Genomic DNA, 24,871 nt, shown 5'->3' on the forward strand with positions numbered 1-24,871 from the left:
GTTGCTATTATCTTTATTTATTGAAAAACGTTTTCTTGTACTTCAGTGAATTAAAAACGTATTTTACAGTTTCACAAAAGTTTCGTCACTCCAGCTATACAGTATATATATTATGGTAAATAACTGACACTATAGAGCTTCCACACATAATGAGGGTTAATTAAGGAATTTCAATCTGTGAACAGTACCATCTGTCACAGAAAAGGCATTGCATGTACAGTATTATGCACAGAATATACACACTTTACATGTTCAATTCACTAAAAGCATAGCTCATAGCAATTGTTCATAGTTACTCATGATCAATCTTTACAATACCGTACAACTTTCATAATTTGTTTCACAAACTTCCATATTATCTCTTGTGCTCAACACTTTCCTATAACACATCAATGTCAACACACTATACACATAGACACAATATGTGTACCTTTCCCACACTTGTCTACATGGTACCAGCCACATAGACTGTAGTCCACTATTAATACAAGCTCCATTGTGACACATGAGCACACATCAGCCTCTTCTTTACAAGTGTGAGTAAAGCCTACAAGTAAATAATAAATGATCCATGAAGGAATTCGTGCACATACATCCACAAAGCAAAATCAGCAACTGTCACTTACATAAGCATACTTGTACTCTGGTTAGGTGCCCACCAATTACTGAAGTAGTTTAGAGCATAATGTGTTGAAACATCAAGAATAATACCAGCATACTAGGCAGAACAATGTCATTCTCACATATAAAAGGTGTAAGGAAAAGACTAACATACAACTCTAATAGAGTATATTGGATTAACTACTATGTAGTGCTATGCAACTAGTGATGTGCGATAATAAGTTTGCAACTATATCGATTGATTAATCACGATAATTACATCATGATACGATGATAGTAAACCCAAATGATAAGATGCATAATGTAGCATTATTTTCTATGAATACAAGTAAAGGCACATCCTGTATACCTGAATGCATATATGTGCTGCCAAAATACAGCAAAGTTCAATCTCAGAGAACAATTAGAATACATAACTGAATAAACAAATGACTGTTTAAATTGTTCAAGTAGTTCCAGCGAGGTAAGAATCTCTAATATTGGTGCTCATGATAATCACAAGCTATTATCATAATTATCACGATAATGAACCACTGCGATACGATTATCACACTATCGATATTATTGCACATCACTATATGTAATATCACAATGTTATGCCCATAATATCGAAATACAGGGTTCTACAGAATTTAGCAATCCAAAAGGCCCTGTGTTATAGCATCTGAGTGCAGTGAGGGTGCTACTACAGGACCTAAGGGTTTCTAAATTTTGTGAAATCCTGTGTTTTGATGTCGGTTATTTAGCATCAGGATTTTAAGTTAGTACACACATTTCAGGTGGTTATTCAGCTTTCCATCCTTCATAGAGCCAAAGTCATCACAATCCCTCCAACAATTTCATCCATCTTAAAATATACCTACAATAAAAACAATTATTATAATAACAACTTCCAGCTGGAACCCCTAATACTGCGTATACTAAAAATAAACTTGTGCATAAGAACATTAAGCAAATAACTAGCATGTATGGGTAGGATAATTATGCCATTCTATAAGACCAGTCAAAGTAGATTGTCAGTCTCATCTGTCATTTCTCTCAATATTGATACAAAAAGGTGGTCATATTTCATTATGTACCTAAAACCACAGCAACAGCAGGCTATCTGTCTCTGCAAGGATCATCAAAAGTCTTATGACCTCCTTTCTGGAGCATGAGAAATGTTTTCATAGCTCAAAACAAAAGTTATAGTCCAGCGCCTAAGCCAAATATTCGTTCACTTTTTGATAAAAGCACCAATTTTTTTACAGAGTATATGGAGCGTGCACTAAGTGTTTTAAGAAGGGGAGGCACGTAAAAAGTCCTCAGGAACACCCCTTTTTGCACCCTGACAAGAAAACTATTTGTTACTATTAAAAATCAATCATGTTTCTATCAAGTTAACTGCTGGGCCTAGTATCATAGTAGTACAAAGCATACAGCTGGAACATAATAGCCTATTAGTAATCTATAAAAAAACAAATAGTTTTCTCACCTAGGCAGTAAACAAAATCACTAAAATTTCCATTTGCAGGGATTCTGTTAAAGTTTTGGACCTTCAATGCTGACGATTGTGTAGTACTATGTACAAGGATCATCCTGATGTGTATCGTTTCTTTATTAAAGGGGTATAACAAAAGTTATTTAATGCTAAAGTCACAGGTGGATATCTCAACAGAAAACCATGAACTACAGCAGTTCAATTATCAAACACAGAGCTTGAACAAAAGGTCCCTTGTCTTTATACTGGGCACCATATGAAAGGTAATTAAATTTCTAGTTTAATGAAGGGAGTTGCAAGTTTTTTCAACATCTTGTCTTCAAGTTACAGTGCTTTCAATTCAGTGTAATATAGTATAAGCAAGAAAAGCACAAGGGTGTGTCATAAAGTACTTCTTAATACTCAAAATCTCACTTCATTGGAACCCAGCTCCTTTATGCTTATTTTAAGCTTATCACAGCACTAAGAAATACCTTAATACTCATCTGCGTGCTTTTCTTGCTTATACTATATTACACTGAATTGAAAGCGCTGTAACTTGAGAACAAGATGTTGAAACAACTTGCAACTGCTTTCATTAAACTAGAAATTTAATTACCTTTCATATGGTGCCCAGTATAAAGACAAGGGACCTTTTGTTCAAGCTCTGTGCTTGATAATTGAACTGCTGTAGTTCATGGTTTTCTGTTGAGATATCCACCTGTGACTTTAGCATTAAATAACTTTTGTTATACCCCTTTAATAAAGAAACGGTACACATCAGGATGATCCTTGTACATAGTACTACACAATCGTCAGCATTGAAGGTCCAAAACTTTAACAGAATCCCTGCAAATTGAAATTTTAGTGATTTTGTTTACTGCCTAGGTGAGAAAACTATTTGTTTTTTTATAGATTACTAATAGGCTATTACGTATGTTCCAGCTGTATGCTTTGTACTACTATGATACTAGGCCCAGCAGTTAACTTGATAGAAACATGATTGATTTTTAATAGTAACAAATAGTTTTCTTGCCAGGGTGCAAAAAGGGGTGTTCCTGAGGACTTTTTACGTGCCTCCCCTTCTTAAAACACTTAGTGCACGCACCATATACTCTGTAAAAAAATTGGTGCTTTTATCAAAAAGTGAACGATTATGTCAATTTTAAGGGCTTATGTACTGCACTATAGTCTATCTCGATACCAAAACACTTATGCACGTGATTGATTATAGCAATAATGAATTTTGAGGTGGCAGAGTGGAAAATGATCTGGGCAGGTGATGAAAAAACTATTAACCTAAACAGTTGTGTATAGAAGATATGTCACAGAAAGAGACAGACATGAACAGTCAACAACTCCAATAGAGTAGTCGCATTTATACATGACTGCTTATTAGGGTAGCGGTATATTAATACATAAAGGAAGCCAGTTTAACAATAAAAGGCTGACAAGCCCAAAGTAATCAAAACTATGAAAGTGTAAACAGTACCAGTGGTACTGCTGCTGAGATCAAGGGTTGAGGGGTTTAAAGATCAACTCCGCCTGTTGAAACTACTCCAAATACTGATTTTCCCTTTCTCAAACTTCAGAACCTTGATAACCTGACAACAGACATAGCACATCAGCTCACATGCTACAGGACGTCACACTAAAATAACAGACTAACCACTGTGTAGCTAGTACAATACCATAAAGGGAAATATCTACTAAAATTACACACAAAGCATACCTACAAGTGCATACATAAAATTACAAAGTTTCTTACAGAAGGTTAGGAACACACAGCTCACAATGGAAAATAGAATTGGGACCAGAAATACTTTGGGACTATCACCAAGTGTCCGGGATTATATGCAAGTGTACTCATTTTCAAGTGTCCTGATTACTTGTAGAGATATATTGCTTCTCATTTGGAGTTGTGCTGATGATTACGTTTGTCACTTTTCTGGCATATTTCTTCATCAGCTTATGAGCAGTGGAGAGACCAATTCCAGGTACTGATGGAAGGTAGTCACAGCCGGACAATATGCACATTTGTCGAAATTCATCCAAGTGAAATTCTAAGGGAAAGAATGACAAGATATGTTAACAGAATAATTGGATTAAGACTACTTTAGGGATCTGCCTGTATTTAGCTTCTAAGTGTAGTGTGTGTGTGTGTGCGCATGTGTGTGGGGGGTGGGGGTCAGTCTTTTTAAAGACTATTTTCAGTCAGCACTTCCTCGTATTGACCCTTGGGCAGTTCACTTACTGTGAGCTGGCTAAAAGCCTAAAGCTGACTGCAGTCTTGGAGTTTTGTGATTTTGAGCACAGGGTGTCGTGTGATGGCATCACTCTTATCATACCAAGACTGTTCTCCTGCAGAAGTATTGTACCCCTCTCAGGGTGAGCCATCTTTCAGTGTATTTAGAGCACGAAAAACACTTCATTTTGTATGGTATTTCGCATCTTGGAATGTCAGAACACTTTTAGATTTACATGGGTCAATAGAGACTGCTAAACAAGCTGCTGAGTTTGGTGTCTGTGATGAGCGAAAGATTGATCAAGCTGTTGATGAAATGAAAAAGTATCAAGTTAATGTAGCTGGGCTGCAAGAGACTAAGTGGTTTGGGGCAGAGATCCCACAATCTAGTATAGCAGAGATCAATCTTGATCCCCACATCTTCCATTGACTACCACCACTGGTCCAAGCATCAACTGCTGATCCTCATAGAACTAAAGCCACACCTTCTCCTCTTTGATGACTCCCACCTGATGTAGGCACTGTCCTTCCAGATGTCAACCCAACACTGTCTCCTACCTTATACATGGTGATCGGGTTCATGTGTTTTCCTACTATGCGCCAACCTTTGCTACAAGTAGCTCATGTTGGATCCAGAAGCATAGATGATCAGTGGTGGTATGAAAGAGGGCCTTTTGGCTATGGTGAGTTAAACAAAGCAGGTGAAGAGTTATTGAGCTTTTTGGCTACTAATGGGGGTACAGTATGTAATACCTGGTTTAAGGAAAAAGAAATAAACAAACAAACGTGCATGGCAACATTTAAAATCACAGAAGTGGCACTGTATTGGTTATGTGATCATTAAGAAGGAATATAGAAGGAGATGTTGTCTGTGATGCGTGGAGCTGGTTGTAATAGTGATCACAGGTTATTGAGGACAAAGATCTTAGTTGGTAAGAAGAAGTATTTTAGGAGACCACTTGCACAAACTAGAACATTTCTTGTCTTCTGGATGATGTTATTGATGATCAAGGAGAGCTTACAGCTAAGGGTATGTATTCAATGTCTGTGAATGAGCAGTTGGAGGCGCACTGGAATGAGCATGATGGTATTGATGAGAAATGGAATGTTATGAAGTCTGCATTATGTAAGGCAGCTGAAACAGAACTAGGAGTAGTAGACAACCTGACTGGTCTAGAGATAGTTCTATTGAGATAAGGCCTTTGCTTGAGGAGAGGAATAGAATGTACAGTTTGTGGTTGAGTACAAAACAAGAGAGAGATAAACACAAGTTTGCTGCTGCTCATGGTGCTGCATGATGAGCCATAAAGTTGGCTAAGGAGAAACGGTTTCTATGTAAGGCAGAGGAAGCAGAGAGAGGAAGGCATAATGGTATTATGGAAGTGTATTAGTGATATGCAGAGGGTAAAAAGAGGGCTAGTACCAGCAAGATCTACTATGGTGAAAGATGAGGAAGGAAATGTGTGTTCTTCTAGTGAAGAGCAGCAAGAACAATGGAGGAGACACTTTATCAAGAACGTTCAGAGTGAATTTTCTATAGATGAGCTAAATGAGTAAGGCAAATACCAATAAGAGATGAAATAGAGGAATTAGCTACCATCTGTGGAAGAGTTGTATAGAGCTATCAGTACAATATGAAATGGAAAGGCTCCTGGTGAATCAAGTATACTACCAGAGATGATGAAGGCTGCTTGTAGTCAAGGTGAATTCTTTAATAGATTACTTGAGTTAGTACATAATGTATGGAGAGAGGGTCATGTCCCTAATGACTGGAGGGTTGCAATATTGGTTCCCATCCCTAAGAAAGGTGATCTCACCAGTTGTGACAATTGAAAGGTATTTGTCTACCTGATATAGTTGGGAAGAGTCATACAGGAGAGATTGCAGAAGTTGGCAGAAGATGAATTACCAGAGTCTCAGTGTGGCTTGGAGAAGTTGCACTGACATGATCTTTACTGTTAGGCAGTTGATTGAGAAGTCGTGGGAGCATCAATCTAAAGCTTTCTTCACTTTCATCGACTTGAAGAAAGCTTATGATTCAGTTCCGAGGGAGGTAATGTGGCTAGCTTTGAACAAACTATAGGTGTGCCTGAGTCACTAGTTGAATTGATAAGATCCTCTTCATGAGGATACAAAGGCCAAAGTTACTAAATAAAGTGGTTTTGGAGGAGATTAGTGTGCAGAATGGTTTGAGACAGGGATGTTGCATGGCGCCAGTGTTGTTCAATTTGTATACATGTTTAGTGGTAGAGAGATGGCTTGCCAAATTAGAAGGCGTAGATGGTACAGTTATTACAGTCCATTATAAGTATGACCAGCGGCTGTTTAGAAGATACACTAGGAATGCAATGTTAAGGTGGTTGATAGAGTGTTTATTTGCTGATGATGGTGCTCTTCTGGCATCAACAGGATCTGGTGCTGAGACTGCAGTGTGTACATATCAGCAAGTTAGCAAGGAGTTTGGCTTGACAGTCAGCATACCAAAGATCAAACACATGGTGACAGGAAGATCAGTTGAGGTGTGTGATCAAGAGCCAATCAGTTTAGAGGGTGGGAATATTGAAGCAGTCAATGAGTTCCCATATCTTGGATCACTAATGGTAAGGTCAGGGAGGATGGATGTGGATATTGACAGACAGGTAGCTCAAGCCTCCAAAGCTTTTGGTGCCCTGAGGAAGGCTGTATGTTTATGGATAGAAACTTAAGTCTATCAATTAAGAATAGGATATACAGTACCTGTGTGTTATCTGTGTTGATGTATGGTGCAGAATGTTGGATCCCTCTGAAGAAACACAACAGAATACTCAATTACACATTCCATCATAGGTGTATTACGATTATCCTTGGCATTTCCAACAGACAGCAGTGGTCAGAGCACATTACAATGACAGAAGTTAGAAGAAGATGGGGAGATATGAATTTGATTGCAGATAAGATCAGAATGAAGAGGCTTGAGTGGCTTGGTCATTTGGCTAGGATTGCAGACAACAGGATATACCCAAAACCATTCTTTTTAGTTGGTTGTCTGAGCCCCGTCCTAGATGTAGCCCCAAAAAAGAGATGGAGAGATGTAGTACAGCATGATCTCACCCTAATTGGTATTGATGTAAATGAATGGTATGAAGGAGCTAGGAGATCCTGGAGAGCACTGTATCAAGGCAAGGTAGAATCATATCAAAAAGAAGTTCAGGCAGCTCAGGGTTCATCATTAGCAAAGAACTTATTGTGTGTAGTGTGTGGTAGAACTTTTAGAAGGGAATGTGATAAGAATAGACACAAATGCCTAGATGAGAGAAGCCGGGAAGCCTGTGAGTGAGCAAAGAGGAGCCGTGCAGTGTCAGATATGTATGAGATGGTTTAGGAGTAAGGGTAGCATGACAGTACATAGATGCAATTCATACAGTAATACATGAAGTGTTTAACCTGCTGTCCCTTACAGGACAAGTGTGATCAATAGTCAGCAGTTTTTTCGACAGGACAGGTGTGTGTGTGTTGAACACCCATATAATGTGTACATAAGTGAGTACATACATTTCAGGTGGTTATTACTCACTGTCAGTTTTCCATCCTCAAAAGTCATCACTATCAATTACAACCCCTCCACCAATTTCAACCATATTAAAAAACACCTATAACAAAAGCAATATTATATAACAACTTCCAGCTGCAACCTAATACTATGTATACCAAAATAAACTTGCTAAACGAATAATCCAAAGAGATTTGGTCTTCTTGAATAAATTCGTTACTAGTGTATGTGTATGGACCAGTTTCCTCAACTATTGTAGATTTTGTACATGTAGTATGTTAATTGTGTAATAGCAATGTATGGCTTTAACCCAGCTATACAGCATACACAGAAACAGAAAGGACATAAACATGCATCTAAAAATGTATGTGCTAAATAAGTATGCTACAAAGGAGAACTACATACCTGACACTCAGTGTTGGGCAAGTTACTTTGTCAAAAGTAACTAGTTACATATTACTTGCAACTGAACTATTTAGTTACAGTTAGCTACATATTACCCATAAAATAAAGTAACTGTAATAATATTACATATTATATTACTTTGTATCCACAGCCTTAAGCTGTCACGTGTGAAACTACCACTTTATCACGTGACACGATTGCGTTGTTGGACAATATGCAAATCTTGATTATAAGTAAGAAGCTGGTGAATAAGCTTCATTCAGTAGGCCTCGTTACTTCGTTGTGGCTAGGCGTTACTCAGAGGTAGGGTCCGCAACGCGAAAAATCGATATCCTCCAATCAACTACCTAGCTATTGTCATGTGTTAGGCTAAGTGTAACTTGAATAACACCAGCGTGGCAGCCAAGTTTGTCACTTTCTTCTGGTAGAAAACGATACAAATGTCTTAAAATTATTATTATTATTTTTTATTATTAATGCTTTACAATGCAACATACAATTACAATTATACATGTGTAGGTGGGTATAGATGAAGAAAAAGTTGCATTGATGGTCTGCCAGCAACCTGTGCTGGCAGCCGGGAGTTAATTAAACTTATGTAGTAAAGTTAATTGTCAGTCCAGAATCATAGCACTTGCTGCATCTACAGCAGTAATGATAGGTGCAGGGATTGTCAGGAGAGAAATTTGTGGTGAAGTGTTGCCATAAATAGTTCTGAATAGTAGCTTTGATGACTGGTAGGGACTGGTTGATGTCAATGCAAGGTAATTGGTTCCATATCCTGGGAATTCTATTAAAGTAAAAGTTTCTGGCATAGTTACTATTAGTGCGGACATGATTTAGTTTGTTGGTAGACGAAGACCTGGTGTTGGAAGAGCTAAATGATATGTAGTTGTATATGTTAAATTGAGAAGATGGCTGTTGTAAAGCTTTGACAAGGAACATAATATCATAGAGATCGAGCATATACATTAGAGGTAAGATACCTAACCGGAGTAGGCGTGTTTTATAGTCACTGACATAATCAGCTAGAATGAACTTGGTGGCTCGTCTTTGTACTTTTTCAAGAATAGTGGTATCTTTGATCATATAAGGATTCCACAATTGTGAGCAATAAGTTAACTGAGATCTCACTAGAGTTAAATAGAGAAGTTTTCTGGCTCTGATAGAATGGCAGCTATGGAAGACACGCCTCAGCAGTCCTAAATATTTATAGGCTTTAGCAGTTATGATTTGATAGTGCTTGAACCAGGACATATCTGATGAAAGCTGCAAACCTAAGTCACGATGAGAAAGAAGCTGTGGGAGTGGGCAGCCATCAATAGAATATGTGGTAGTGAATTTACTGTTGAAACTCAGGTGGATGCATTTGGGTACACTGAATCTAAAATCATTGTTAACACTCCAGGTGAATAAATGGTTGAGATCTTCTTGTAAGCACAGTTGGTCAGAAGAAACAGCAATACTTTTAGATAGTTTGGTATCATCAGCAAACTGGAATATACTTGAGAATTTTATGACAGATGGTAGGTCATTGATGTATAGCAGGAAGAGCAGTGGGCCAAGGGTGCTACCTTGAGGCACCCCAGACAGGACGGGAAGTAAGTTGGAAATGGAATTACAGATTCTTACACATTGTAGACGATTATGTAGATAACTGCTGAACCACTTATGGAGATTACCGGAGATTCCACAAGACTTCAATTTATTTAGCAGTTTCATATGTGGAACACTGTCGAAGGCCTTGCGAAAATCCAAATAAATAGAGTCTATTTGATGGCCTTGAGTGGTGACTTGATGAATGCTGTTCAAGTATAGCAACAGTTGTTGGGTAGTTGATCTACCAGGAAGGAACCCAAATTGACAATTTGTGATATGGCTGAGTGTGTGATTGATTATGTTGTTATAAACTAGAGTTTCAAGGACTTTAGACGTGTTGCTGAGGAGGGAGATCGGACGATAGTTCTTTACTGAAGATCTATCTTCTGATTTGTATACAGGTACAATTAAATGAATCTTCCACTCCTCAGGAATTGACCCAGTTGACAGACTGAGATTAAAAAGATGGCATAATGGACGGGTTAGTGAGAAAGCACAGTTTTTGAGGACCTTGGGACTAATTTTGTCGATACCAGTAGCTTTGTTAGGGTCAAGTTGGCACAGAACATAGTATACTTCATCCTCAGTGAATGTTAGAGAATTTATTTGATCTGGATGGAGTGATGGAATGGTTTGTTCAGAAGATGTTGGAGCTGTAAAAACTGAGTGGAAGTATCGATTGAACAGACTAGCTCGGGAAGCATCACTTGAAGCTGTAGTGTCATCGAGATGTACAGTAGGTGGTATTGTGCCAGATTTAGTATAACTTCTAATATAGTGATAGATAGCAGGATTAGAGGATTCGGCATAACTGTTTATGAGGGAAGACTCATAATTAGATTTGGCCAAAGCTACACTTTGTTGAAAATGTTCATCAGCTAGACGAAGTTTAGCAGTATTATGGGGAGTGGGTGAACGTTTATGAGTTCTTCTGAGAGTGTGAAGGCACTTCAACTGATGCCTTATATCACGACTAAACCACTTTGGATACTGATTAGATCGCAACTGAAACTTGGGTATAAACAAGGACATTGCTTCTGAGATGACCGATTTGATGGTAGACCAAGTGCTTTCAACATCATCACAGGTTAAGCAGTCAGCAATGTTAGAATTTAAAATAAAGTCATTCATACTCGTAAAGTCAGCTTTTGAATAATCATAAGCTTGTAATGTAGTAGTATTGTGAAGTGGTAGACAGTTTTGGTTAATACTGAAGGAAATTGGGAAATGGTCAGATGAAATCTGAGAACATTCTGGAGAATTAACTGAGACATTTGTGATGAGGTCTTCGTCATTGGTAAGAATGAGGTCAAGTATGTTGCCATGAATGTGTGTTGGGTAGGTTATAAGTTGGACAAGATTCAATTCAAAGGTCATGTCGCATAAGTCTTCAGAGGCTCGACAATTACCACACATTGTTTCCCAGTTTATATGTGGTAGATTAAAATCACCTAGAAGAACAACACTGTGTGACTGCTGGAACTGTGATATGTGATCTGATAGGGATCGAATTTGAGATGATGTTGGATCAGGAGGAAGGTATACCACACATAAGATTAGGCGTTTGGGTAGCTTTAGTTCAACAGTCAACATCTCAAGATTGGTGGGGGAGGGTAAGAGTTTACTGATGATATGAGTTCGAACGGCAATTAGGACCCCTCCACCTCTAGACCTACGATCATTGCGATAGATAATGTATTGATTTGGTAGAATTTCATTGTTAAATACATTGCTGGTTAACCAGGTTTCTGTAATAGCAACCAAGTCATATTCATGAGAGTAAACTAAGGATTGGAATTGTGTTAACTTATTAACAATACTTCTAGTGTTTATGTAGAAACAATTAGGTAGTCATTGATTTTGATTAGGAACAGAGGGTTGTTGATTAGGGACAGAGTCGGGTGCAATACTAGCAGATGTAGAGCTTGTAGTAGATGAACCACTGGAGGAATTAACAAATTTGAAGTCTGTAACTATGCCATGAAGTCTGTTGTTGATAAGAATCTGACCGTTGCGAAGTTTTATAGCCTTACGGTCTATTCCTTGTTGAATAAGGTTCCAACGTTCATGAAGAAGGATTGATTCTATCTTTCTCTCTTCAGGTGTCATGTCAGGTTTAATCAGGATAGGTTTTTTGGTTTTGCTTCTGTTGAATAAGACAGTGCTGGCATCAAGTGTACGGAGAAATTTAACTAGTATTGGTCTTGGACGATTGTTATCAGCTGAGAATTTTCCCAAACGGTGAATGTCATTAATTGAAGTATCACCAATACTAGTGTCGATGGTGTTAAGGATCGGGAGAACTTTCTCCAAGTCAAGTTTAGATCTGGCGACTCTTGGCATATTTGGAGGGCACTCCTGGATACCATAGATGACAATGTTGTGGTTTCTGTCAGTATTTCTGGCTTTGGTATTGGTTATATTTGCAGAAGTATTGACACTGGCTTCTGATGGGATGTTAAGAGATGTCGATGTGTTGCCTGCTGTCTGGTCTGATTGATTTGTGTTGTTGACAGATGACTGGAGTAGGGTGATTGTTTCTGTAAGTGAAACTATGCTGGCGTTTAGGTCTTTAATGGTATTCATTAATTTGTTTATTTCACTGTTTTGGTTAACCAGCATACAATGAGAGCATAAGTACTGAGAGTCAGACTCACCTAGTTTGAAAAATGCTGGACGGGTCAGGCCCGCGCATTTTCCGTGGATCCAGCCTTGACAGTCACCTTCACAGAATACGGCTTCATCACCATCAGAATTTTCGCCAGGCTCCAAGATCGCTTCTTCGCAGACTATGCAGTCGGCTTCACTGTTCTTGACGTTTTTAGATTTTCTTTTGGGCGGAGAGCTTCCTGCCAGCTTCCTCTTGGGTTTTCGAGGGGTTGCCATAGTTTCCACTCCAAAAGTTTACATCTAAAAGTGTCTTCTGGCGAGGCTGGCGACTATCCCAGTCGATAATTCGACTGAGACGGGTAGAGTAACACAAAATAAACACAAAAAGACGCAGTTCCCGGGTCTTAAACTCTTCAAGGGAAGAAGAGGAAGACCCTAGCCACACTCGCGTCACGTATCACGTGATTTTTCGTTGCAGCAGTTCGTAGGGTTCTTCGTATGCCACGATATTCACTCTCAACATTGTTCAAGTAGTCTATCATCAACTCAAAGTATTGGTGGTTTGATTTTATTGGTCAGTTTCTGGTGGCAGCACGATCTGTGCAGCTTTTTGGCGACAGACAAAATGTTTCTTGCTCTGGAGCACAGGACAAGCAGAACAGCAACTGCGCCGTGGGTCAGCAATGACCAGTACTAGGTAAAGTACCTGCAAGCGGAGTATGGTTATAATTGAAGCTTGTTAGCCATCTGGCTGAGCCATCTATATGCTGAAATTCGGCCAAAATGACGCGATTTTTGCAAACAAATACCAGAATGGTTGATACATCAGTGAGACAGTCTGCGACAGCAAGGATACGAAGCTTAAAACACCTAACAATACGGCTATCTCGCCCAGTAAACGCATAGAGCAGTCAAATGCATGAAATAGGCACTCACGTGATCGATATTCAAATCTCGGATAATACAGCCATAATCTATTCCAATTACATTAAAATCACTTGGAATCAAGTGACAATCAGTTTGTGTGCATTAGGTTCAACATCTCGATTAGCCCAGTAGTCTGAGACTCTCCCTAAGATGCCATCGCAGCATAAAACACACCTGCACTGGCCCAGACCAGGCCTGAGTGAACAATTAACGCAAATATTTACAAAAGGAGCACACTGCATGGTTCCTATTCAGAAATGAAAGCGATTCCATGGGTATTTCCGCGATTTGAATTTCGATCACGTGAGTGCCTATTTCATGCATTGGATTGCTCTATGCGTTTACTGGGCGAGATAGCCGTATTGTTAGGTGTTTTTAAGCTTCGTATCCTTGCTGTCGCAGACTGTCTCACTGATGTATCAACCATTCTGGTATTTGTTTGCAAAAATCGCGTCATTTTGGCCGAATTTCAGCATATAGATGGCCAGGGCCGCCCAGAGAAATTAAGGGGCCCAGGGCAAAGAGTTAAAGTGGGGCCCTTGACCCAAGTTGTAAGGTGAAGACCAAAAAAAAAAAAAAAAAAAAAAAAAAAGGTCACAACCTGCTGGCAATGACAATAACTACCCATCACCAACCATATCTCCTTATCTATAAACTTGCTACACTGCTCCTCTGAAGAATACTGTGACTGCTCTATTAGAGTATTTAGATCTGACTGCTCTATTAGAGTATATCGATCTTTTAAACAGGTATTCAGGGGGCCCTTCGTGGGGCCTCCTGGGGCCCCTTTCAGGCTGGGGCCCGGGGCAAAATGCCCCAGTTGCCCTCCCCCCCCTGTGGGCGGCCCTGTAGATGGCTCAGCCAGATTTATTTATTTTATTTAGCTTTACAGCATGCGTGCAAGTAAAATCAAAATTGCATGCTGAAGGTATGCCAGCAGATGGCTAACAAGCTTCAATTATAACCATACTCCGCATGCAGGTACTTTACCTAGTACTGGTCATTGCTGACCCACGGCGCAGTTGCTGTTCTGCTTGTCCTGTGCTCCAGAGCAAGAAACATTTTGTCTGTCGCCAAAAAGGCACACAGATCGTGCTGCCACCAGAAACTGACCAATAAAATCAAACCACCAATACTTTGAGTTGATGATAAACTACTTGAACAATGTTGAGAGTGAATATCGTGGCATACGAAGAACCCTACGAACTGCTGCAACGAAAAATCACGTGATTTTAAGACATTTGTATCGTTTTCTACCAGAAGAAAGTGACAAACTTGGCTGCCACGCTGGTGTTATTTAAGTTACACTTAGCCTAACACATGACAATAGTTAGGTAGTTGATTGGAGGATATCGATTTTTCGCGTTGCGGACCCTTTCAGAGGATAACTAACGAGACTAGTAACTTCGTTACTTGTAGTAATAATATTACGTAATATTAGACTTGTTACAGTAACTATATTACTTATGTAACGCGTTACATTTGTAAGTTAAGTAACTTGCGTTATATTACCTGTTTTTATAGCGTATTTCCAGAGATGGGGTAACGCGTTACGTAATATAACGCGTTACATAATATAACGCGTTACGTAATATATATTACAATTCACGATTCTGAGTAATATAACGCGTTACTTTTGGAAATGCATTAATATAACTTTAAGTTACTTCTGGAAACTATAATTCGTTACTAGTAACGAAAGAAGTATTATTATTATTACGTAACGAGTAGCTGGAAGCGAAAAGTAACGAGTAGCTTTACCGCGATGTAACGAGTGATACTATGAGTAAAGATGAACAAGTAACGCATTATAAATGGATTTTACTGCCAATTATCCATTCCACTATTAATCCATTAATCTTTCTTCTATAATGGTGCTCAGGTGTTGCACGTACGCGTGACTGATGTGCATCACGTGACTGCACGTGGTTTATATGTTAACTTTAACTTAGCTGTCTTAATAAAAAAGTAACTTAGCATTAGTAACTTAATATTTGTAGCTAATATTATTAAGTTAGTAACTTAATATGTAATATTATTAAGTTACTCTTTATTCTAAGTAATATGTAACTGTAATATATTATACTGTTATAAAAGTAATATGTAATATATTACTTTCATGAAGTAACTTCCCCAACTCTGCGTATTTCGTTATATTACTTTGTTACCACAAAAGTAATAATATTACGTAACGCGTTACTCCCAACACTGCTGACACTATATGGTTGCTAAGTATAGTAAACTAGTACATTTAAAATTTATTAATCTAGGGATTCAAGCAATAAAGATTACAGATAAATGATGGCATTACAGCATAGCTCTGTGAGAAAATCAATATACATTGGCTTATAATTATTTTGTTAAATGCTAAAGTAGGGAGTTTCTCACAGAGCTACGCAGTAATACAATCATTCATCTCGTGGTTCACTACTTTTTATCGCTTGGATCCCTACTTCATTTTTACTAGTTTGTTCATTGCATACAGCTCTGCTATACATGTGTGACTGTTCTGTTAGGGTGACTGCTGTAATAGAGTATCTCAAGTCAACCTCTACCAAGGAGCATGGTCACTATTCCTGATTTTCATCATACTGTCATTATAAATGAGGTGATCGCGTTTGAGTAAACAGATTGTTAAGAGGTGTGATCCCATGCTTGCTCATTATTAGTCAACCAAGATCATTAATGAGAGTGGTCTTGAATGTATGGCAAAGTTACAGGTATCTACCTGGTATTCAGTACCTTTACAGTAGCGTAACACTTCAAATAATTCTGTGGTGTATAAATATGCTGTTCAAGGAAAGTGTTGATACTGAAAATCAACACCCCAATATGGTTTCATTGCATGAAAAAGACAACAACCAGAAGATAAAAGTAAAGATAAGACCAGTGATGGAGTACGCCAATGTTGTCTGGGGACCTAATTATATTGGTGACTGTCAGATGTTGGAAAAGGTACAAAGAAGAGCTATGAAATGTATTCCAGAACTTTTTAATTTAGAATATGATGATCGTCTAAGTGGTCTAAATCTTCCTTCACTATCTTACTGAAGACATCGTGCAGATATGTTGATGGTGTACAATATTTTACATGACAATGTCAGCTTTCAGTCTGAAATGTTTTTTCACCAACAACTGTCTAGTGTAACAAGAGGACACAGTCTTAAATTGTTCAAGCCACATGCACAAAGATCTGTTCAAAGTAATTTCTTCTCTATAAGATCAATAAATGCTTGTAATAGTCTACCTAACGAAGTAGTGTCAACTAACTGTAAATAACTTTAAGATTTTATTTGATAATTATCATCTCTAATGATTATTTTCTTTCTGTACATGAGCAAGACTCACAGGCTTATGCTTTTTTTCCCTGTAATTATACAACAATAAGGTGTTACTTGTTGGAACCCCAAAAGGCACGTGTCACTGGTGAGTTTGTTACTGCAGTGAAAAATGGTGGCCATGCACTGCTTTGTTTGGCCTCCAACCTTGTGAATGTGGTCAGGCAGGTGTACAATCTCTGTAAGAATTACTGGAATTCATAATGAGATCACAATGTGGTTTAATATCAATACAATGTGGCTTGATCAATGATGTTGTGGTCAAGATAATGCACTGTTGTTGTTAACAAACTATTACATTACTATTGTAAACAATTTGTTGGGTTCATCTCTAAAGAATGTACAAAATCTTACCTACCTCATAAGCTATATTTGGCCTTCAGCTACAGATGGGTAGTACAAGAAAATTGACATACATACGACTGTTTTGATTGGATAATTATTCACAACAGGTTGCTAATGACTAACCGTCCAACCATTAGTCAAATGAAAACTATTATTTGTGAGGATGCTTAAAGGAAGCAACGGGAGTATCGTGTAGGGCTGTGAACCTGATCATAAAATCAAAACCGGTTAACTGGAAGGCAATAACTGGCAGTTACCGATTGCTGGTTATTTTCGAAGGGTTTTTATTTTCGGATGTTTCGAAGAGACCCTACTCTTCAAAAATAAATTCCCAAGTCCTGTTGTTCTTCGAAAATAAATTCACACAAGTAAAAATAATGTGCTTCCACATGATCGAACAATGCATATTCGTTCATGTATTTTTTACAAGTTTAGTCTCAGTATTACTAATAATAGCAGTTGAACAGTATTATTACTGCTTGTAAACTATCTCGAATGGCCATTGTTGGGAATCCATGCCGTGGACTGCAAATCATCAAGCCGACATATATGAGTATTAGCAGCACCTAAATAAAGAATATTGCCATATTCTAATATTGGCCGAATCCATATATAATACACATATCCTGCTCTGTTAATAGGGAACAGCAGCGATAAAGTTGGCAGTGTTGGGATAGTTACTTTTTAAATGTAACTCGTTACATATTACGTATTATTTACAACTGAACTATTTAGTTACAGTTACATATTACTCATATAATAAAGTAACTATAATATTATTACATATTATATTACTTTGTGTCCACAGCCTTAAGCTGTCACGTGTGAAACTACCACTTTATCACGTGACATGGTTGCGTTGTTGGACAATGTGCAAATCTTGGTTATAAGCAAAAAGCTGGTGAATAAGCTTCATTCAGTAGGTTTCGTTACTTCATAGTGGCTCGGCATTACTCAGTGGATAACTAACGAGATTAGTAACTTCATTACTTAAAGTAATAATATTATGTAATATTAAACTCGTTACAGTAACTTCATTACTTAGGTAACTCGTTACATTTGCAAGTAAAGTAACTTGAGATATATTACCTGTATTTACAGCATATTTCGTTATATTACCACAAAAGTAATAATTATTATGTAACGCGTTACCCCCAACACTGCCTGCCCTTTGTTTAGCACTGCCCAGTATATCAGATATTTGTGGTTCACAAGTAAGTAAAGAGTCAAATTTAAATCCTAAGACTTTGATTGAGCTAGTTTCAGGAATGATAGTGTCATCCATAACCAACGGAGGATGTGGGTCTAGTAAAAGATCATGTTTTAATTATGAAAATATTTTATTAGGGGCAAATCTGTTTTAACAAATCTTACCAAACTGAGAAATTGCCTCCAAATCATCATTTAATTGAGATGCAGCTGTAACATGGTCAGATTTATCTGGAATAATAATAATCTTTAACAAAGTATGGTCATCTGCATATCCTACAATCAGACAATGTTTCATCTCAGTGGAAAGTTGGCAAATATATAAATTGAATAAGGGAGGGGACTAAATAGTCCCCTATGGAACTCCAGCAGTAACAGGATATAAAAATCTGATGACTCCAGAGGTGTAACTACTCGGATAAAATGATTGGATAGATATGATTATAAACAGCAGGGGCGGATCCAGAGTTTGGAAAGAGGGGGGGGGCACCTTTCTGAAAAACAGTTGAAGACCAAAAAAACTTGCTGAAAACTAGTTGAAGACCAAAAAAAAAAAGGTCACGACAATAATAGCTAGTTATCCTTACCAACTAATCTATATCACGTCTGTTATGTAAAATAAAATCCTATTTATAGCTTCATAGGTAAGCTACACTGCCTCATGAACATTGTGACTGCTTTATTAGAGTAATTGACTGCTCTATTAGAGTATCTCGATCTTGTATGCAATTTCTTGAAGGGGGGGGGGCATTTGCCCCAAATGCCCCATCCTGGATCCGCCATTGAAGACTAAATGCCTTATCATGGAAACCAACACTCTGTAGGTGAGCCAACAGCCCTCTCCACCAAACACTATCAAATGCCCCCTTAATATCTAAGGCTACCAGTCTCGCCTCAGCTCATTGATTAATAGCTGTAGTAATAGAAGAGGCAAGTGATACACAGCATCTGAGGTAAATGTTCATGGATTAACTCTCTTGGAGCATATGATTCACAGTCACCACATGTACCAGTATTTGGAGTCCAGATCCTTCATGTCAGGGGAGGAAGAAGTAGTTGATATGAGGGGGGGCTGGGTTGACCCAGACTTATGGAAATGAATCCTTACATAGCTTGGTACACACTACTCTAATACTGTGACTGCTTTATTAGAGTGACTGCTCTATTAGAGTATCTTGATCTTTATCACGGTTTTCAGCCCCACTCCTGAGAAGGATAATTTCAGTGTGATATCATTCTGAGGGGGGCTTAGCCCCCTAGCTCCCCCCCTTCCACCGTCTATGCTTCATGTGGAGCATTATTTCCATGTTGCAGAAGACCGTTTCGCTTGGTAAGCATAGTAAAATCCACATTAAAAATTTGCTGCTCTTGTATAGCTGCACCTTGTGCTGAAGCTTTGTGTTCATCCACATGTCCTAATCACAAGGGCAGCTCCAGGAATTTTGGTGACATGTTTCCAAATCTTCTATTGCATGCACATTTAAATCTAGAGGGGTCTGGGGGAATGCTCTCCTAGGAAATTTTTAAAAATTATGTATTCTGAGATTAAATCTAGTAAAAAATTTTACTAAAAAAATATTTAAAGCTGAAATTTTAAACATGTTGTCAGGAATTGATCAATATAGCCTATGCTTGCTACTGCTGGCATAGTGGGCTAAAAAAGTAAAGTGTGGAACTAGCTACATGTCTGAAGTTTGAAACATACACTACAAACATGGATGTCATTTTTGGGGGTCAATTTCAGGTTTTTTAACACTCTGAGGTATGATTTTAGATTATTTTTACTGTATTGGTACAGGTAAATTATAATACAAAAGGTATTAGGGTAGTTGACTGTTCTATTAAAGCAAATCAATGCAAAATCGATTTTAATTGCCTGAATGATACTTGACCCGAGTCTAGAATCTTAGAACCTCCTTGTATCTGCCCCTGTATCAACATGATTAAGTAACAGAAGCAAGTATGCACTTAATATATACATGCGCTTAACCACCAGACTCTACATTACAACACTTATTAAGCAGCTGCAAAAGTAATTAGAAGATCGAGATACTCTAATAGAACAGTCAGGATCTGGATACTCTAATAGAGCAGTTACAGTATTCAGAGAAGCAGTGTAGTAAGTTACTTAGCTACGTATGTGTAGTTATAAATAAGGAGATATAATTGGTGGAGAGCAGCTATTGTCAGGAGGCTGTGACCTTTTTCTTTTTTTTTTTTTTTTTTGTCTTCAACTTACAGCTGGCCTGGCCCCCTCACTCTTTGGCCTGCTCCACCGCCCCTGCACTAAACTAACACACTTACCCGTGTGTAGCTATTGCACTTCCAAAAAGCTACTTAAAGGGACAATACAATGATGAAAGCCATTTAAGATTTCTATTGTTTACATGGTAAAGCTGTTTAAATTTATTAACAAGTGAATGACGTAACAACAATAAAGTGGTGAGTGAAAGCTTCTTCAGCTTTGTTAATTTGAACTTCAAAAGGGCAGCACCTGTATGCAATTAACACTACACAGTAACTCACGTCCATGCAAAAGCCCACTAATTAACCCCCTCCTGAGAATACATGGGGGAATAGTGGGGGATATGATCCAATTTGACCTTAAAAATTGCCCAACTAGTGGGGAATTTGACAGTCCAAAATTTCTATATAGTGCTTGCTTGACCTTACAGGTTATGCTCCTACAAGAATAAAGTGTTTCCCAGGTTAGTAGAGTGGTATAGTGCAATAGTTTTGCACTTAAGCTTTTTGATACAATTAAGAAACTTTCCATATAATTTGTACTCCTTGTGACATATATTTTTTGATATAGTGCCATCGCATATTTGACCAAATCAACATGAAATTGACATAACCTCTTTGGATTTCTTTGTAATTTGCTACACATAAAGGGTCTATTGAGAAACTAAGTCACACCAAATTTTGGCCCATTCTACTAATTACCTTTGGAGATATGACCACTCAAAAGTTGATCGAAAAACTTCTTGCAACATACAAGCTAACACAAAAATTCCCATACCTTGTGAATGGTTCAATGTATAAAGCCACAGTTTGCTTTATCAAATTCAATATTAATTTCTCTTTCTGGTGATATATAGTTTTTCATAGTTGCACAAAGTGGAAGGTCAAACCACAAAAAAGTGGTTTTTTCTTTGATGTCAATTTTTAAAGAAATGGTAGTTTTAATTACCTTCATACTTTGTACACAAGCTGTGTACATATACAACTTTCTCATGAAAAAGTTCCAAGTTGGGACAATAAGCAGAACATCCATTTGTGAACTGAATCTCTTATCAAGTCAATTAGCTACTTTATATATTTACAAACTTATACAGACACCACGGAAGTTTTTTACTTATACTTTAACCGCTGTAATACTGTCTTAGTTTCCTCTTTTGAAGTAGTGTAAATTCTTCTAGAACTGGTTCTTGGATCAACTATTGTAAGGACGTCATCAGTAGACACTGTAATAATTCTTTCTTTAACTGGATACTTATATGATTGTGATGGACCATGAGGAATTAAACTGTTTATACTAACTATTTTGTCGTCTTGATTTTCGAGAACAACACAACCCAACCACCATTCACCTTCATACACAACTGTGACAAACTCTTTTATGTCATCAATTGCAATTTCAGTCTTATTTAAACGAGTAACTCTTTCCTCTTTAGCAACACTTGAATTTGAAAACATCTTTGTTAAAATTTTAACACTGCTTAGAGGAATAAAGCAGTGAATTTTCTGTGTACCAGGTATAGTTCTACTTATTTTTAGCCTTTCTTCTAGGATGATCTCTTCTTGTCTGTATTCATCTATTGTACAGTATTTAAAATGGACCCTTTCTATGTTCTCAATTGCCCAGTCAAATAGCTGACGAGCTAGGAGTCATAATTTGGGAATGATATGCTCTTGCAGACTCACCTTAGCAGCGAGACATTTTACAGTACCACCAATTCCATCACACGGTCCCTTGCCATGTGATGTAGCATAGAAATGCCATTCAGCTTGTATCCCAAAATCTTCCTTGTGATGGTAAAGGTTCACAAAGTTTTGCGATTTTTGTATTGAGCTGCAGATCCATCTGAAAAATAAAGTAATTTATCTACGCTTAGAAATTTTTCTTGAAGAAATTGTACCAGATTTCTTTGAAATAAATGCACAGCAATTGTGTCATGATGTAAGCAATCAGATATAACAACATAACTGATATGTTCTAGTTTTCCTGATTCTCTGTAATAGGGAACAAATGGATGCATTGTTGCCTGTGAGTTGTTCCAATGGAATCCTTGGGCTGCATCTTGTAACACAAAAGAATAATTCTCTGAGAAATCGCCAAATACTATAAACTGTCCTGGAAGCAGGCTTGACATAACATTTGTTTGAAACAGAGATTGCTGCTTAGCAATGAATGAATGCGGTATCAAAAGTTTAATCTGCTCACAAAATGAATCTACAAAATCATCTGCTGACTTAGTAATTGTCTCTAGTGTTGATCTATCCACAGACACCCATTGTTTGTACTGGATACTATCAATGTAATTGTCATCCATTACATCATTCAGGTAATCTTTGAGCTGTGAGATTCCTGGGCAAAGCTGACAAATCCTTAAGTAGCAAGCAGGCTGTGGAGGATTACATATGACTAGTGCAATACAGTGATAATAATGCTGTAAATGAAACTCCCTACCAGCTGTAAGCTCTGCCAGTTTACCAGCAACCATCATCAACTTTGTGTTTTGGTGGATAGTGCAAACACATACTGCATGTGTTCCACTAGCTCCAGCCAAGACACAATGCTTTGGGCGAAGTTCAGCAAACCTAGAAAATCCTATATTTTCAGCTGAAAATTGATCTTTGAATTGTTGGTAAACTTCTTTCAGATTTCCTAACAATAATCTCTTTTGAACTAAAATTCTTCTGTCATCAACTTTAACAGAAATACAATCTTTCTTTCCAGGCATTACTCGACTAATATCATCAGACTCATAGTAGTTTTGAACCATTGTAATTGTCTCATTACTCAAACCATGACCATGATTTGGGTTTGGCGTGGACAAAATACCTCCTGATTTAACTAAGGCTTTAGCCTTTTGAACCATGTAATTGGAAGCCTTAAATTCCCTTTCAATCTTTTTGATGCTCCAACTCTTAGGAAGAACTGTTAAATTTGTACCTTAACACTCTTCTCTTGGGTTTCATGGAACTTTACTTTTAACTGCTTGATCATATCACTTTCATCATCAGTATCCTCAGACATATGCATGGACTTCACAAAAGCACTTTTTATCTTAGTTAGCTTTTCCTTAGGGTAGCATGTACTTTGTAGCCTACTTTTTATGACTGGTGATTCTCCAATGATAGATAAACCTTTGTTAACACTCTCCAGATCCTGATAATCATAAGTGTCTTCATCACTTGATTCTTCTTGTACTGTCTCCATTTCTGAAAGTTTCTTTCTACAGCCATCACATATCTTCTGATCAAGGGTGAGAGTAGCAATCTTCTCACACATCCAAGGTAAAACTGGCCTTAAACTTGTCTTCTTGTGCCTTGGGTTGTTAAAAGGATTGCAACAACTATTTATCCAGTGCTTTTGTGCCATATGTTCACACAGTACTAAACGAAAACTGGCAGATAGACTGAGATAGTACACACTATTCTGTGTTTTTAAATGCAACTGACAATGTATCCAATGGTAAAAGATGGTAACAGTGGTGTCTAACAGAGCCTTTACATTTCCATTGAAGTTCTTTAACTGTAAAGAACTTCCAAGAGATTTGTAGACGATACAACAAGTCAACAAGTAAAAATTTTGGTGACATGTATAGAGTAAATACAACTACTTAGGCTGAAATTACAAATTATTGTTTTGGAAGATTAGGCTAATCATGTAGCTTTAAGGTTAAACAATTAAGACAGAACACTATGCAGACAGGAAAAAAGAATTAGTACATGGATCTCAACCAGTTCATGTTATAAAAACCATTTTGGTCCCATCATTACTACTGTAATTGCAGTCCCAACTTGAAACTTTTACCTATGATAGGTGTGCATATACACAACTTGTACACAGAATATGGAACTAATTAAAACTACCATTTCTTTGAAAATTGAGATCAAAGAAAATATCACTTTTTTGTGGTTTGACCCTGTACTTTATACAATCATAAAAACCTATATATCATCAGAAAGAGCAATTAATGCTGGATTTGATAAAACAAACTACAACTTTATACATTGCATCATTCACAAGTTATGGGGTGTTAGCTTGTATGTTGCAAGAAGCTTTTCAATCAACTTTTAAGTGGTCATATCTCCAAAGGTAATTAGTAGAATGGGTCGAAATTTGGTGTGACTTAGTTTCTCAATAGACCCTTTATGTGTAGCAAATTACAAAGAAATCCGAAGAGGTCATGTCAATTTCATGTTGATTTGGTATGGAATGACCCCTTTACAGACATTTTTGTATTGAAAATTCATTGTTTTTGTCTTTATCTCCCTGAGGTATCATTTTACACAGTTTCAAATTAAAGGTGCTGCTAAAACAAACTACTCGGCTTTTATTTGAAGTCAATAGG

At 37.6% G+C, this 24,871-nt stretch overlaps 1 long non-coding RNA gene across 1 annotated transcript; it reads right to left on the reverse strand.

The window, feature by feature from the left end:
• Positions 1-140: 140 nt before the first annotated feature.
• Positions 141-1,476, reverse strand: LOC136236294 (uncharacterized). Its single transcript, XR_010692064.1, has 4 exons — positions 1,394-1,476; positions 627-718; positions 431-547; positions 141-379 (listed from the first exon to the last, which is right to left on the reverse strand). It is a non-coding gene; the product is annotated as an uncharacterized lncRNA (long non-coding RNA).
• Between the last annotated feature and the right edge of the window lie 23,395 nt (positions 1,477-24,871).

This window comes from Dysidea avara, chromosome 10 (assembly GCF_963678975.1).
Source record: "Dysidea avara chromosome 10, odDysAvar1.4, whole genome shotgun sequence".
Lineage (NCBI taxonomy): Eukaryota > Metazoa > Porifera > Demospongiae > Dictyoceratida > Dysideidae > Dysidea > Dysidea avara.